Source organism: Halichoerus grypus, chromosome 10, assembly GCF_964656455.1.
Source record: "Halichoerus grypus chromosome 10, mHalGry1.hap1.1, whole genome shotgun sequence".
NCBI lineage: Eukaryota > Metazoa > Chordata > Mammalia > Carnivora > Phocidae > Halichoerus > Halichoerus grypus.
The window spans coordinates 33,418,174-33,435,180 of NC_135721.1; the positions used below are offsets into that span (position 1 = coordinate 33,418,174).

Consider the following 17,007-nt stretch of genomic DNA (forward strand, 5'->3'; position numbering starts at 1 on the left):
TTAAAAGTGCTAAGGGGCGTGGAAAAGTCCATCTGCAGCTCTACATTCAGCTGACCCACATCTGAGACGAGGCACAAAGGGAAGATACTTTCAGAAAAAGATTAAGAGTTAACTAAACACAGATCTTCACGGAAGAACTACTATAGGAAGACTCAGAAAAATGAAAAGTGTGATGGCATCATAAGAAGCAATTGTGTACAAAAGAAATTATAAACACATTGGTAAATCTAAATAGGTGCAGATTCTAAAAATAGCAGTAATGACAAATGGTGAGTAAAAACATGGTAAAACGAAATACTAGACCAGGAAGATGGGAGCAAAATTAAAGAATCCTAAGTTCTAGGTCTTATTTAGGAAAACAGGTATCAATTAACTTAAAATTTGTTCACAAAATATGAAGTATGGGTGTTAAAAACGTTAGGGAAACAACAAAAATAATAGAAATCCAATGTATAATTCCTGAAGTGGAAGAAAGGCACAGTCTCGATAGGGACACATACTCATAAAGTGAGTGCAAAATCGTGGATTGAAGGAATGCACATCGATTTCATGATAAAGACTCCAGATGAGATTGGAAAGCAATTCAAAGATTTTAGCATTATCAGTACCCTTTTTTCTTTTCTTGAAAAACAAAATCTAAGCAAATATCATTTAAACTTAGCAGTGAGATGCTATTGTCTTATTCTCTATACTTCTCTGGAATTTAAATGTATTTTTTCAATTAAAAAAATGTTTAAAGGAAGGACATACAAATCCAAAAGGGTTCCTTGTGTTTGCTTAAGGATGATGAAGGAGGGACTAGAGAGCCCAGCTCTGTGCTAGAAGGATGATACCCACCAGGAAGCATCCAGGTGTTGCAGGGATGGGAGAGGCTTGAAAGGCAGGGCTGTTGTAGGGTTCCTGGGCCCTGTCCCCACCATGCCTTGGTCTTTGCGTCTGCTTGGTTTTACATAACTTTCCACAACAGCTTGTGCTTGCCCTGCATGAAACCATCCAGTCCGATAGGGCTTACCTCTGGCACCTGCAGATGATGTTCAGGGACCTCATGAGATGCAGCAAACTCACTAGGGGGCAAGAGTTTGTCGGTGTCAATGGAAGGTGGGGTCAGAGAAAGAGGCCTATGCTGTGCGCCACATACCCTTTGTATCAATTATCTCATTTAGTTAGAGCCTTATAAACAGCTCTTTAAGATGAGTATTATTATCTTCACAGAATTACTATTTTGCCTGTGGCCTCTCTCCCCCATGAATTGCAGAGCTGGATATGCAAATAATAACAATAACAATAATAATAATAACAAAGCAGTGCCATGTCCTCTCACTAAGGTTTCCAACACTGCTGTTAAAACTTGCTCGTGTTCCCTCTGCCTCCTCAATAGCCCTGTCCTCTACTTTTAACTCTGCGAGGCTTCCTGCCCCCACCACCCCCCGCACCCATCTGGCTTGCTGGCCTGAGTCTTCACAGTTGGGCTACATAACTCTGCCCTGGCTGGGCCACTGGCCCTTCACCAGCTGCATTTGCCTACAGCCACCAAGTTGCCCATGTCACCTTGCAATTTACCCACGCTAGGAGTAGAGCAGGAGAGGTGAGACAAGGAGGCCCCATGTTTATCTCTTCGGTGTGAAAGCAAGTATCCCTAGGACAAAGATGGGACCTCACATCTGTGGCACGCATGCTCCGTATGTCCTCATCTGACCTTCCTGACAGGTCCACAAAGTATTATTAGCCCCATTTTAGATGTTGAAAGGGAGGTTCATAGGGGTAAGTGACTTCCCAGAATTTAGGAGTTGTTTCTCCTGTGGAAAGAAATGGAAAGACATAGGTTCCAGGATCCTGAACACATGACCCATAACCTTCCATGGCCACCCTTGGGAAGTCCTACAAGGGTTACAGATGTCCCAGGATGATGATGATGATGATGATGATGGTAGTAACAGCAACATAACAGAAACATTTACTGAGTATTGACCACGTATTATGTACTTTATGTATATTATGCCATGTTAATACCTATAACAGAGTTATCAGATAAGTACCATGATGACCCCCATTTCACAGTCAAGAAAACTGGAGGCTTATAAGGGTTAAGATATTTGCCCACATTGAAACCTGTAAAATTATGGGGTGGGATTTCAACCCGGGTTATCTGACTCTAAAAACCAAATGTGTGACCACTGGATTAGTTAGAGTTAGGTCCTATATGCAACAGAAAATTCCAACATAACAGTGACTTAAACAAGACAGTTTCTTTCTTTCTGAATTAAAAGAATGCTAGAAACTAATGATCCAAGGCTACTTGGCGTTTCCTATCCTCTGGACCTAGCTAATCACTCTGCCATGCTATAGTATGTCCCTCATGTCCTCATGTTCTGAGGCAGCTGCTAGTGTTCCAGCCATCACATCTGTATTAGCAAGAGAGAGGAGAAAAAAGCAAAGGTCAAATGTCACCTGTCTTTTAAGGATGTTTCCTAAAACACAACCATACTAGGCCTAGGAAAACTTTATTCTAGCTGGGCCCCTAGCCCAACACTTATTTTGGTGAGCTGGGCTCAACCGAGTACAAGCCCCATACAGACAGGCTTAATGCCTAGATTAGGACAAAACAGAGCAGTGGCCTCCCTGTGTCCTTCTTACAAGGCTTCTCTTGCCACAGCTGCCACATATAAAACAGTGAACGAAAATACACCAGTAAACATCCTGGTTGTGTCCTGCCCGTTGGTGAAGAGTGAGGAAGAACAGTGTTTAAAGGTGGCAACGTGGCATCACTTTCGGATTTGAGCAAGGGTTGACTGATTCCAAATCCCACGGTCTTTCCACTGTACCACACCACTTCTTTTTTTAAAAAACCCCACACTATCCTACAGTAGTTATTCAAATAAATAAGTAGGGCCCGTAAGGTTAAGTGGCACAGATGTTTCTAAAGCTAGGGAATCGCTCCGAGAGGCTCTCCCACCTGAGCCAGGAGCTCCCTGGTACTGCAGGGACAGCAAGTGTCCTAAGTCCCGTGATGATGGGGGGACCTCTGCAGGATGTGACGGACAAGGATGATTCCACGATATGTCCTACCAGGGTCTCACTAGGGTGACGGGAAGAGGGAGACTGCTCACAGGGGTCTTTCAAATTCACTGATGTCTGCATTTTCCTACTGACTGTGTCCTTCCTGGTAAAGGCATCCCTGCCCATGGCGTGGTGGCAACTTCTTTTCACTCTTTAAGGGGCTTGCTTCCTCCTGCTCCCGGATCTGTCAGAGACACTGAAGTAGGATATTTTGACCCCACTGCTTGACTCCATTTGTGCCCTAAGGACATTTGAACTCACCCTCAGTAAAGATGCCTTTCAGGTTTTGTCCCTCTTCTCCCTGTCTGTCACTCTACATGCTCTTTATATCATAGACACCAGAAAAAATCCCCTACGGCAGGAACAGTAACTGATTGTTCCGTAGTGAGAAAAAAGAAACTGATTAATGAACTCCCTCTTCCTGTAATATGCACACAGAGCTGACTTGATCCAGGCAGGAATCATTTCAATAAGATGAAAATGGAATACATTAGAAACGCGTTAATGGTGGCAGATATAGAAAAATGATTACAGGATGAGAGAATACACCAGTTCCTTCAGAGCAAGCAAAACTTGTCCAAGCGCTTAGCTCTAAAATAAATTTTTCAAATGGAAGTGTCATGTTCACCTCCGGGGCTCCTTAGACCATTTGAGGTCACTGACTTCTCTGTGAATCTGATTACATCTGTGAACTCACTCCCCAGCAAAAAAGCACATACAATAACACGATCACATTTTTCATTCAATTTCTGGAAATTCACCGGCTCCAGATGCTCATCCATGGACTCCAGTTCAGGAACCTCAGTCTAGGTTAAGGGCATGACAGGGACACCTGCCTCAAACCCTTTCCAGGTGAGGAGGGGGCAGAGGAGGGGGCAGAGAAGGGGGAGAGAGGAAGGATTTCCTGTAGCTAGAAAGGAGGCACATTGGAAGATTCTCAATATGTGGCCGGGTTGAAATATGGCACCATGTGCCTTTAAGCCTTACCAAACGTTGAGAATTCAAAATTTATAAATTCTTCCAGTAGTTTCTTTTTGTACTTCTCTCCCTTCCCCTACCCTTTTAAAATGAAAAGCCCATTTTAATATAGTTCCCTAAAACCCAGCGGTGGGGACAAAGAGAATTCTGCTTTGATTTAGTTCATAGCAAGAGCATTCCCGCTGGCTTCGAGCTGGGGAATGAGGTGAGACCAGAAGGATGAGGCTGGGGGCAGGGCGATACACCCACAACCAAAGCATTCTACTCTCTGCTCTTCCTGAGCTCATGAACCCCTCGTGCAGAGGAATGAGGAAGGGCTTTGACATCAGACAGACAAGGATTTAAATGTCTCTTTGTTACTGTGTCCCTTATGGCTTATACAGCTTGGGCAGGGCATTATATCCAAGCCACGCAGTCAGTGCCTGGCACACTGTAGATCCCAAATAAGCAAGGGTTCCTTGAGAGAACTTAGACTTTAGAGGTATGTCTTAGTCCATCTGGGCTGCTATAACAAAAATACCGCAGGCTATGTGGTTTAAAAACAAACACCGATTTCTCACAATTCTGAAGGCTAGAATCCCAATATCAAGACCTCAGTAGATTCAGTGTCTGGTGAAAGCTCCCTTCCTGGATCATAGATGGCTGAATTCTTGACCTAATCACCTCCTGAAGGCCCACCTCCTAGTACCATCATAGTGGGGATGCTTGGGGGGCGGTGCCACAAACATTCAGTCCATAGCAGAGTACCACGAACAGGAAGGCCTCAGAGTCCCAGTCCAGGATGAGCTCTGAGATTTGTTTGGGAGGCTGGGGCCAGAGTAGAAATCTTGACTTGCTCACGAAGACTCAGAACGCTGCAGCACAGCCTAGAGCCATTCTCTGAGCAGAGATTAGAGGCTGAAATGGAGGCCACACTCTTGTGGAAATGGATGAAAGGAAAAATTCTTAAATAACAGTGAAAGATGAAGCACAGAACACCAAAGACATGGCATAGTGTTTGAGGCGGGTGGAGGGGCGGGCATGGACGCTGTGACTGGCATGTACCAAACAACTTCTGAGTCCTATCTCCACTGTCAGGAGTCAAACCACCTCCCGCCTGGGGGTGCTAGCTGCCCCTTCCCACCCACCCACGCCTTGACCAGCCAACAGGAGCAGTGCTGGCTGGGTCTACATACCCAGCAATGACAACAACTGCTGCCCGAGGTGAAAAGAGACCAGCCCAGACTTTTCCCCAGATGAGGTTACTTCCAGAAAGGAAATCTGCCAAGAGATGAGAGCTACCAAGTATGGGGAGGGGGCATGGCATACTGGGGCCATGGGGGGAAAGCTGATTTCTGGCACTGCCCACACCCCAAAATAGCAGCGAAATCAAACATACCAGGAAGGGGCATCTTCCTTCATAGCTTCCATTCCCAGGCATTTACTTGGAGAGAGCATATCTGTGTCCTCTGGAACCCTAAGGTGCTGTCCTAATCTGCGCCAGTCTCCTTGTGAGGACCCATAGGAGACAAGACTAGCCCCAGGCCCACCCTACCTCCTTTGGGCACCCTTCTCTTCACACATCAAATCAGCCTGAGCGTCCAATCCAAAACAAAAGGAAAGAACACACAAGTAAGGATTCCCAGAGCCTCTCCACACTCGTTCCCAGCCACCCCCAGCACTCTTCCCAGGCTGGCCCTTGCCTTGGCAGAGCTCAAGGCAGGCTTATTTCCCCCAAGGTTGTCACAGACCAATTTTCTAAACTGCATGAAAACAAAAAACAAACAGAAGACCAAATCCACCAAAGCTTGAGTCTCGAGAACAGCTTGGCAGGCAGGAGCAACGTGCTAACAATTTCATGCTGTTTTAAGAGTTTCTAACGAAGCAACATGCACCAACAACCAGATGTGCCCTGATACCAGAAGGGAACATGGGCTTCTAGAGACAGACAAAGATTCATAAAACAGGAAAACACTCATCAAGAAACGTAGCTTCCAAGCACGCTGGGCCTGGGTGGCTGGTGGGGAGGCAGTCTCGGTCCGTCTGCCCTGCGAACTCATTCACACAACCATTCATTCAGTCCTGCCAAAGAATTGTGGTCAGCGCCTTCTTTGCACCGGTGGCCCTGCTGGGTCCCTGGGATCCCGAGTGAGTGCTCATAGCCTGCGCAGAACAAAGGCAAGGAAACAAATATAATTACAGCATAATATGCTATGTCTGAAATGGAGGACAGAAGCCCAGGAAAAGAGGTCCGATTCAGTCTGGGTGGGAATCAGGGCACTTCTTAGAGAAGATTTTGATTCAGTGTGTTTCAATATACTCTATGGAGCCCTTATACACTGAGGACGCAGGAGGGGAAAAGTCAGATGCAGTTTCTGTCTTCCTGATGCTTACCCTCCAGTGGGGAAAGCAGTGGTCCTCCAAGAAGTGAATGGAAGCGCACTGACCGTGCTTGTGGCAGGCGATCTTAGAGTATTTACTTGCACCCACTCACTGCATGCAGCACGGACGCACATGGGCCACCAGCTGCGCAGCCGTTGAAGAAAACTGGCCCAGCTTCTTGTTTACGGGTCTGTGGCTTATGAATGGGCCTTAGTTTCCCAGGGGAATGAGGTCATCTCTGAGTCCCTGTCACCAGGGCCCCACCAACTCTGAGATGACCACAGATTTTACCATCGGCCAGGGCCCTGGGCTCCGAGCTGCCCCACAGGACCAGCCCCTTGGAGTTGGTGGGGGCTGACCCCGGAGACAGACAGACGTCCATCAAGCGACTTTCAATTTCTACCCCATTAGTTTATCTTATCACCTGCCTGCTTGTAGTACACAATTAATATTTTTGTTACTGAAATTATTGTGAGATAACCATTACATTGCATTTGGGGTTTAAACGTGCTCATCAGATAAATGTAAACATGTAAGTTATAATATGATTTTTGTAATTTTCCATTTTGACATTTCGTCTTCATCAAAAAAAAACAAAAAACAAAACTTCCTTTTTCTCAAAAAGTAGCCGCTGGCCCTGGCCTCCCCTGGCCTGAGAGGTCATTCCAGGTCAGAAGTCCTCCTGCGCCTCGGGCAGTCCTCGCTCCCTGGCAAAGTCCATTAGCTGAGGCTTAATGCCGCCCTAAAGCCAGTGGCCCTCTTTATTAGGGCTGTGTGTCACCTGGTAACTTGTTTATTGCAGCAGCTCTAGGGTGGGGTGGGGAGGGGAGGGTGGGCGTGAAGGTCACAAGTAGGTGGGAATTGCACACCTCAGGCTGGAGCCTCCCCTTGGTCATTATTCTCCCAGAATGACCTCTGGGGTGGGGGGGGTACCCAGTCCTCCTTGAGCTAACACATGACAAGCCAGCACAAAAGAACTGCAAACAGGCCCCTAATTAATGGGTTTGCTTAGAGCTGTTTCCCTGTTTAGGGACTTCATCCCAATAATTGCAGGCTCCATAATCATTAATCAGTCACTACTACTTTTCTGGGTGCCGACCACAAGCCCAGCTCTGTTCCAACAACCATGAGGAGAGAAGAGTGAAGAACAGAAACTCGGGCCTGTACCAGCAGCTTCATTTGCAGGAGCTCTCAGAGCATCACAGCGAGCCTGAGAGGCACGTTTAGCCCTCTTTTTAGATGAGGAGACTGAGTCGCAAAGAAATCAACTCGCTCGAGCTTCTCAGCTCGTGAGCAAGAGAGTCAGAATTTGAACTTGGGTCTGGCTGACTCCAAAGCCTGGGCTCTGGGAGGAGATAACAGATTAACTGTTCAAAACCGGACCAGGGCAGAAGAACTCATGGTTGGGTGGGGCCAGGCATACTCTCTGGATCCTAGGAGCCCAAAGAAGGGGAGGGACACAGGGCCGAGGTCCTGGGAGAAGGCCTTCCAAAGGAGTGGCATCACAGGCTGGGCCTGAAGGATGTTTATAATAAATTGTGCTCAGGCACTTTCTCCAACCACTAAGTCCAGGGTTGGAAAGGATTGTGGAATCTGTGCCTCACTCGGGGCCAATAAATGATTCGTCAAATGTCCAAGGAGGCCGTGTACGCGTACACACACACACGTACACACATGCAGAGCCACCTCAGCAGCTCCAAACAGTGCCCAGAACGGGCATGAGGCAAGAGGACCTCAGTGGGCAACCAGATGTTGGCATCAGGCACTAGTGGGGATTAGGACGAGGGCCAAGCCGAGAGGAGACGGAAAGCCAGTGAGTCCTGTGATCACCCTGGACCCAGAAGGCTGGCAGCTCCCCGAATGTCTCAATTTAGACCTTGTCCCAGAACATGAGAAATGCCAGGGGCAGAGGAGACGGGCCAGGAGATGAGGAAGAGCAGGGGCTAACCAGGAGTTGGGCCCCTTCTCCTTTATCAGTCATCCCAGCCATGCCCCCACTGCTGAGCTCTCCCTACCTGACCCCTGAAACACACACCAACCAGGTGTTCAGACCCCCGGCTCCATGGGAAGAAATGCACACCACAATCCCATCTGCATTCACCTGTGAGTCTCTCCTGGGCCCTGGCTCTTTGCACACTGATGTCTCAACCAGGCATAAAGTCAGAGCCCTCAGGCCAAGCCCAGGTCTGTCAGAGATGGACAAATGAGAGCCAGCTGGGATCTGACCAGCGAGGCCCATACCAGCCCATCCCCTGAATGCCAGCCTCAGAGGAATGCCATGGGACCAACCATTCCTCCCCACAGCTGAGATGAGAATGTGAGCCTGGCCCCAGGGGTCATCCAAGCCCATCTTCCATGGCCCACAGGACCTGACACACCGTCCAACAGTCCACAACACATAGGACTTTGCCAACAGGCTGTTTGTGAATTAGATTCAGAGTGAGCTGCTGGCCCATGGGAGCAGGCCAACTCTTCCTCCAGTGGCCAGGCCTCTCAGTCTCCAAGGAAAGCGCGCTCTGGTCCTAGAAAACAGGCTGGGAGCTAGTAGCCAGGCTCCGGCCAAGATATGGTAAGCCAAGCCCCAAATAGTCAGCAAGAACCCAGGCCCAGCTCTACCTACCAGTCAGTACAGTTTATCTGGAAACGAACTTCTTGCTCAGATGCCCAGCCCTCAGCAAAATCGGAACTAGGACCAATCCTATGTGAGGAGGGGTCCCCACAAGTGTGAGCTGAGGAAACCTGTCCTATTCTGAAGCAGCTCCCTCCTCCTTCCCTCCCTTCCCTTGGCTTCTCTCCCAATCTCCCACAGAGCCTCTGGCTGTTCTGTCCTCAACTAAGTGGCCAGGGAAGGAGGGGAAAAAAAAAAACAAAACCCATTCACCCTCTTAATTTGCCACTAGCTACTGAGGTTTCTCTGGAGAGCCTTCCCCGTGCCACGTCTCGGGTGCCTGTGGGAGGAGATGTGCTGGAAAGCCCAGCTCTCCACACTGGAGCCCATCAGGAAGGAGACAAAGAACAGCCCAGATTTCCCATGACTTGAATCCCAGAAGAAACACAAAACCAAGTCTGTGACCTTCATTTATACTGTGGTTATTTATTATTCTAGGAAGAAGGTGGCGTCAGGAGGGAGATGGAGAGGATTTCCAACAGTAGCTATTGTATGTGAGCAGTCCTCCTAGGGGGCATGCCAGCTCTCCAGCCTCAACAATGTCTGCAGAGTCTGACCGGCGGGTAAGCCCTACAAAGGGGCACCCACCTTCTGGAGCACCCATAGAAAGTGAGCCACGGCCTCAGAACTTGGCCCAGCCTGTTCTCCAGCCCACAGGAGCCCTCCCGGGCTTATCCTGGTGCTGGCTGATTGAGAGTGTCTGCTTCAGGGAAGAGACCAGCACCAGCTTAGGTCTGTAGTGGGACAGTCCAGAGGAATGAGCAGAGGGCACCGTTCCTGATCATCCTGCATCTTGCTCAACGTCCCCAGCTACCTAACCAGTTCTGTCCTTCCATCCTTCCCTCCCTCTCCTCTCTCTCTCTAGCCCCTCCCCCTCCGACCCCCCCACCTCCCTTCCACTCTCCGCCCCCCATCTCTCTCTCTCATCCTGCACATCTCTCACATGTGTGTGTCTCTTGCTGGCAGCTGGCTCTTTCCCACTCTCTGTCCCCCTTTTCCCCCAGTCAAGCCCCCACATGCTCCAAAGCCAGCAGGGGACAAGCTGTTTCTCAGCTGAATGGAACAGAAAACTGTACTTCTGACTCTGAATGTGTTTCAGTGGAGCAGCCTCTGCTGAAAGCCAGCCACACTGGGCTCAGATGTGGAACGGCAGCTTCAGGGACAAGCTATGGCTGGACTGGGAAACATGCTGCATTCGCCCTGCATATGTCTGAGTCACCTGGGCTCCACACTGTCACCTCCAGCCCAAAATGCCTTTCCTCTTGGGCGTGGGTAGCCTCACTTGGGCAAGTGACTGGGAGAAGAGGGTACCTCTGAGGACCTCCCAAGAACCACCTCAACACCAAAAACTGCAGAGAAGCAGTCCAGAGAAATGAAGTCCAAGAATACTGCCCAGAGAACCAGGTCATCCCCACACATCCCTGCCAGTGCTAGCTTTGGAGTGTTGAGCAAACCCTGTAGATCCCAGGAGGGTGGACCTCCTAGGGACAGGGCTCAAACACACACACAGACCTCACCTCAGACAGCAAGAACACTCCAGGCCTAGAGGAAAACCTGCGATTCATGAGGGCAGATTTTCCAACCCTGAGAATTTAGGGTTGTCGATCAAGTAGAACTGTCAGATAAAATACACAATACCCAATTAAAACTGATTTTCAGGTAAGCAACAAATCATTGCCCAGTGTAAGTATTTCTCAATAGTGCCTGGAACATACTTATGCTCAAAAATAATTCATTGCTTATCTGAAATTCAAGTTTAGCCGGGCGCCATGTTTTTATTTTCTAACTCTGGCAACACTACTCTAGAACCACCTGACTTCACAGTCCTGTTGGAAGTGGAGAGGGAGTACCATAGGGCAAAAGGGACAAGAACCCACAATCAGCTCACCTCTTTCTTGTCCCCAACGGTATTTCTTCACTCTTCAGCTGGGCCCCGGCCGGGCCGAGTTCTCCATCTTGACCTCTCTTGCCACCGTCCCACCTGCTTCCTCAGCTGCTCCTAGCTCCTGGGGCCCAGCTGCAGACCAATGCTTCTGCCCCTTCATTTGGCTGAAATGAAGTTGAATTTTTCAAAACAAACTTTATTAGAAAAGCCAAGGTAAAAAAATAAAAGTAAAGCACACAAATAATTGAACTCGTAAAAAAAGTATAGCAGTTGTCACATGTAAGAAGATCAAATATCAAAGCCCTGAGATCAGATAAGTCTAGACATGGTCCGGTCCCTCTTTCCCTTCAACTGTTCTTGGATCCACTGACTTGCAGCAAGGTTTTCGACCCGGCTGGCCCTTCAGTGAAGCTGGCAGAACATTCTGGAACAGAGGCTCTCGTTGGCTGCCTACTAGAATCACCTAGGAAGTTTTTTGCAGCCTCTCCCAGACCAATTAAATCAGAATTTCTGAAAATAGGGCTCAAGTATCTGGAGCTTTAAAAGCTCCCCAGGTGATTCTAATATGCAGCAAGGGTTGAGAACCCATGCACATCAGAAATCACCTGAGAACCAATAAAAAACTACTGATGCTTGCATCCCACCCTCAGAAATTCTGATTTAATTGGTACGAGGGGCGGCCTGGGCACTGGGGTTTTTAAAAGCTCCCTAGGTGATTTTAATGTGCAGCAAAGTTTGAGAACCACAGCTCCTCATACTTTATAATATAGACTTCAGATCTCCCAGGGACCTTGCTAAAATGCAGATGCTGACTCAGTAGGTCTGGGGTGGGACCTGAGATTCTGCATGTCTAACAAGTCCCAGGTGACACCACCACTGCTGGTCCCCAGGCCATACTTTGATTAGCAAAGTCCTAGATAGATGATCGTAAAGCCTGGATGTACCTTGGAATCACCCGGGGCACCCTGACAACTACCTCGGCCTGGGTCCCGCCCCCGCGGTTCTGATGTAATTGCTATGAGCTGGGACCCGGACACTGGGATTGTAAAAGCCTCGCAGGTGATTCTGATGTGCAGCCAAGGTTGAGAACCTTGGATGGGGACCAACGTCTAGACGTCATTTTACAAGTGGCCCTGTGACCCCCAGAGGGGAATACCATTCTCCATAAGCTGTTCGAACTCACCTCTGTTCCTGGCCCTAGCCGGCAGAAGATCCTTTCTTCCCTTGCCTCAGAAGGCCATGCCCTCTAGTAAAAATTCCCTTTCTCCCACTTCGGCCCGAAAAAAGCCTCGAATTCCCAGCTCTGTGGCAAAAGAGAATTGACTGACATGGGACCTTGAAACCAATCGATGGTCAGAACACGCCCACCTGCCTTGCTCTGTCACCAATGGTTCCCTTTGCTGGGGGAGGGTGTCTTCTATAACGATGCCTCTGCCGGAGGAACCACGGGCCGCCCGCCCAAGAGTAGGCTTCAGCCTTCCAGTAACACATGAAGAAGAGAAGCTCTGCTTTGACTGGATGCAATCAATCATGGGTGCTGAGCGGTTTTCATTACGTGGTAGTTCCCAAGCCAGGTTAACACACAGCCTCTCCCCCTGTCCTGCCTCATCCTTTTGAAGTGAAGCCGTGGTGACTTGTGGGACTAGAAGTGGCCCACAGAGAACCAAAGGACAACGTGGACTTGAGAAAATTATTACTCTCTTTTTGGTGTGACTTCCATGAAATTATTCATGAATCATTTTTGTTTTCCTAGGGGGCTAACCATAAATATCATCTGTAATGCATCTTCATTAGGAGCTTTCATCCTCAGACAGGGTCTGTGTCTTCTGCTGGGAGTTGGATGTTGCCGGGAGGAATGCGAGTCCACGGCTTGGGGATCCGGCATTTGTGTAAAATATGAACTCTAATGTGTAGAATTTGCAGGTCGCCGAAGTGTCACAGTCTACTGAAATGGGTCTGGAATCAATAAGTACACATCAAGCTCAATTGTGTTTAATTTTCATTGCTACCTAGAGGAAAGCCTCGCACAGCCCTACACGAGTGAAATTAAACATGAAAGCCCGTCTGAAGTGGAGAAGCAATACTTAAAATGACCTGTAAATAGGGTAAAACATGGCAGCCCAGCCCATCACAACATTATTGTTCATTTTTCTTTCCATAGTGGAGGTGACGGCCGCCATAAGAAAATCAGAAGAGACATGAGCACATTGCAGATCTAAAGGAGAACAAAGTGTTTTCAGTTACACACCAGCAGGACTTCCCTCTTTGCACACCCCTGGAGTCTCTTCCAAGTGGAAAATCACACTCTGTCCTTCAGCAGAGAGCAAAGGAGGAAGGCAAGTAAAACAAGGCCCTCCTGAACTTGGCCAGCTCCCGGCCCCATGCCGCCCCAGCTAAGTTCCTTGGCCAGTGAGACAATGTAAGTTTCAGCCCTCCCGGCTGACATGGGTGGGGGGCAGACACCCACACTGGGCACTTCCAGCTGACACTGACCTTTCAGTCATGGAAACATTCCCCAGACCGACACTAATCGGGGGCACATCTGGCGTTTGGACTGCATCCAGATGGGGGGTTGTGTTAGTCGAGTCAGCATGATAACCCGCTGGGGAGGCAGGGGAGGGGAGAGTGTAGCCCTGCTGAGAGCAATCAACATCGCTGGCTGTGTATGTAAGACATGGTCATGCTGCGGGCCCAGTGAGTCATAGAATAGAGACCACCTCATCCCTGTTCACCCACTTTCCCAACCCCAACCTACAGGGGAGAAAACTGGAGAGACCCCAAAAGCCAAAGCAACTTCCCCAGGCTCCCACCACTGGTCAGGAGCAGTCTAAAATGCCAGGGTCCTGATTCCCACTATCATACACTTCCCATATTTCTACACTCTCTCAAAGTGTAGTGCAGCACACATTATCTCAAGATAATATGCAGGCCAAGGTGATGAAAAGAATCCAGCTGTTTTTCCTCTGCTAACTTCCTGTGACTTGCAAATGTCTAGGACAATTTTCCAAGGCAGTGACAAATCCCCTTGGTCTCCATCCCCTGTGCCCGTCCTGCCACCCCAACTCTTCCACTGTAGCTTCTTTTTGGGGTATGGAAGGAGAGGCTGGCCTTCCTGACTGGTTCCTGGACCTTAACCAGAAAGGAACACAATACCCTCTCTCTCATCCCCAGGACAAGGGACTACAATGGTGAATAAGACCTCATGGTATTGAAGGTTCAGCCCTACAGGTCAGGAATGACCGAAGATATTGGCCAGCTCTCAGCATCTGCCTTACAAAGCCTGACACCTGTTGCAGCCATGAACAGCACTGCTAAAGAGGTAATTAAGTAAACCAAAGCCAGGATAAAAGGGATTATGTCCCCACCCACCCACACAGAAGGCTGTCTCCAGCTGTCAGAAGGAAGTTCTTTCCATGGCCCCTGGAGTACAATCTCCACTCATGGGCACCATGTTTCAAGTCTACCCCAATGATCCTTCTCTGTATAAACATCCAGGCACAGATAATTATGGAAATCAGGAATCTCTCATCCACCCGCTCAAATCACAAAGAGATTAACAGGATTTTCCAGTATAAAAACTGCAGAGATCTGTTTATCCTTCTCCCCTTATTTGTTATAAATGCCTAAAGACAGGGAAATAACTCAGGTAAAAACAAGACCCGTATCAATGATCAGCTTCCCAAAGTAAATTTCAGCTCACCCAGTAACAAATCAGCTTGCACAACTCCCCAGCACTGTTCTCTTCCTTCTACAGCCAGCCTCCATACAAGGGCAACTATCGTCCACCATCCAGTCAGCTTTGTCCTCTTCTGAAATAATCAGAAAAGAAAATTTTCTTCACTCCAATTAAAGATATGTCATATCCCCCCTCAACCTGAAGATCACCTCCCCACTCTCAGACCCCTCATTTCTATTGTCCAACTTAGAAATAGTCTTTATCCACGGGTCACTGAGACAGAAAAATGACCCTCTTCCCCCTTTACGGGACAGCTTCTGAGTTTCTCCCTCCTCAGGAGGATTTTGTAAGACTACAAGCTCTCCAGGTCTCTGAGAAGAAGCTCACAGACACCGTCACTCTACCTAAGCCAGCGGGGGTCTCCACCCGTGCCAGCTCTTTTCTCCTTGCCGATGATTTGGTGCAAAGCCATTTCATGTTCCATGCCAAACCAGTAATTCACAACACTCATCAAAATCTGCCTCCATCAACTGACTCAGCATTCCTGCTTTGCAAGCATAGCCAACCTCCCTAACACCATAACATCCTAGCCTTCAGCTTCACTATTTACATCACATGAGAGCTTTGGGCTTAGAAAGCCCAGTTCCCTTTGGATAAAGTATGCAGATGATTCATCCTCTCATCCTGAGCCTTGATATCCATGCCAAAAAGTTTCTGAGATGGGGCTCAGAGAGGACAGAGTGGGGGAGTCCTGTTTCTATGGAAACCAGTGTGCCAGTTTCCAAAGGAGAAAGACTAGCTGTTCTTGGGGCACTGCTTTGCCAGGCTGTCCTGCAGAAATTGAGGAAGTTTCTGGCCTGGAGTGGCTGTGGACACAGCCTGGGATCACCGTGGAGCCTCAGGCCACACTGACACTTGCCTGTCCCTTCCATCTCACCTCCTCTCACGCTGAGAGATCCGACCCACCACAGACATGCCGTCTGGCCTCCTGGGCAGTTTCTTCAGCACAGCTCCCCAGCCAAGTGAAAAGTCCACTCTATGTCTGTAGACAAAAAGGGTGACTCAATTCTGTGTTTCAGGGAGTGAGTTAAATTCCGTTAGTGGCAGGGGGGAGGGGGTAGTGAGAGGGATAACAAATAACAACTTGTCTGAACTTTTTACATTTCTCCTCAGTGCCGGCAGTAAGGTTCACAACAAAGTCATCAATGATAGGGAGGGAGACCTCCCAGCTGGATTGTCCCTCAGCCCCTCAGACAAGCTGACAGGACTTGGAGACTGATTCGCATGCTAGGAGGATCATGGATTGGGGGTTGCAGGGAAAGGGGGTCAAGGTCCCAGAGACAGAATATCCAGGAGGGAGATTGATGTAAGGGTCATAAGATGCCCAACATACAAGGGAGATGGGCAGAAAGAGACAGTCTCCCTCATACTAACAGGCATGATAAGCTCCCAAAATGGAGGCTTCAACCATTGGAAGGTCCTAGGGGCCAAGAGAATAAAACTAAAAAAAGACTTTAAGAGCTCACTATGTGGGGCACCTGGGTGGCTCATTCAGTTAAGTGTCTGCCTTGGCTCAGGTCACAATCCCAGGACCCTAGGATGGAACCCTTCCTCAGGCTCCCTACTCAGCAGGGAGTCTGCTTCTCCCTCTCTCTTTGCCTCTCCCCCCTGCTCGTGCTCTCTCTCTCTCTCTCTCAAATAAATAAGTAAAATCTTTAAAAAAAAAAAAAAAGAGCTCACTATGCACCAGACACTCTATGCTACATATACTATTACATTTATTACTTTGTATAATTTTCACATCAACCCTATGAGAATGAAACCATCACATGCCCATTCTACACAGGTCAAAACTGAGACTTAGAGAAGCTAGCTAAGGTTACAGAGCTAGTAAGTGAAGGGACTAAGATTCAAACCAAGGCCCATCTGGCCAGACGGCGTACTCTTGACCACTACACTACAGCAAGAGGTCCTAGAAATGGCAACCATGTCTATTAACCAATTAGAGACTAGTGTGTGAATGGTGCTGGAAGGACTTTTAAGATCCCAGAAGACAGTTGTTGGCTTCATTCTGACCAGGATATTAGCCGTCCCCTCCACACAGCACCACTTTCAGGCAAGGCATATTATGACGCTTGTCGTAAGTGTTTATAATACTCTATGGCCGGAGAGCCCAGTGTACACCACTGCCTTGCCAACACGCCTTCCAACCAAAATACAGCAGAACATGGTAGGCTGAGATGAGGCTCCTGAACAGAAGCCCTTGATGTCCCATCTGTCAAGTAGAATACCAATCCTTGATTTCGCCACCTTCTAGAGGTCTCCGGGGAGACTGTAGGCCCTTGAGGCACTCAGGGATACAAAGCCAGAAGGGAATGAAGA

At 48.5% G+C, this 17,007-nt stretch overlaps 1 long non-coding RNA gene across 2 annotated transcripts; it reads right to left on the minus strand.

Annotated features, from left to right (window-relative positions):
• Window positions 1-653: 653 nt before the first annotated feature.
• On the minus strand, window positions 654-15,212 carry LOC118524647 (uncharacterized). 2 transcript variants are annotated; one of them, XR_013441671.1, is made up of 5 exons: window positions 15,030-15,212; window positions 14,650-14,758; window positions 12,133-12,905; window positions 10,953-11,113; window positions 654-4,914 (listed from the first exon to the last, which is right to left on the minus strand). It is a non-coding gene; the product is annotated as an uncharacterized LOC118524647 (long non-coding RNA). The 2 variants fall into 2 exon arrangements; XR_004911757.2 differs by having other exon boundaries at window positions 654-6,177.
• Window positions 15,213-17,007: the final 1,795 nt, after the last annotated feature.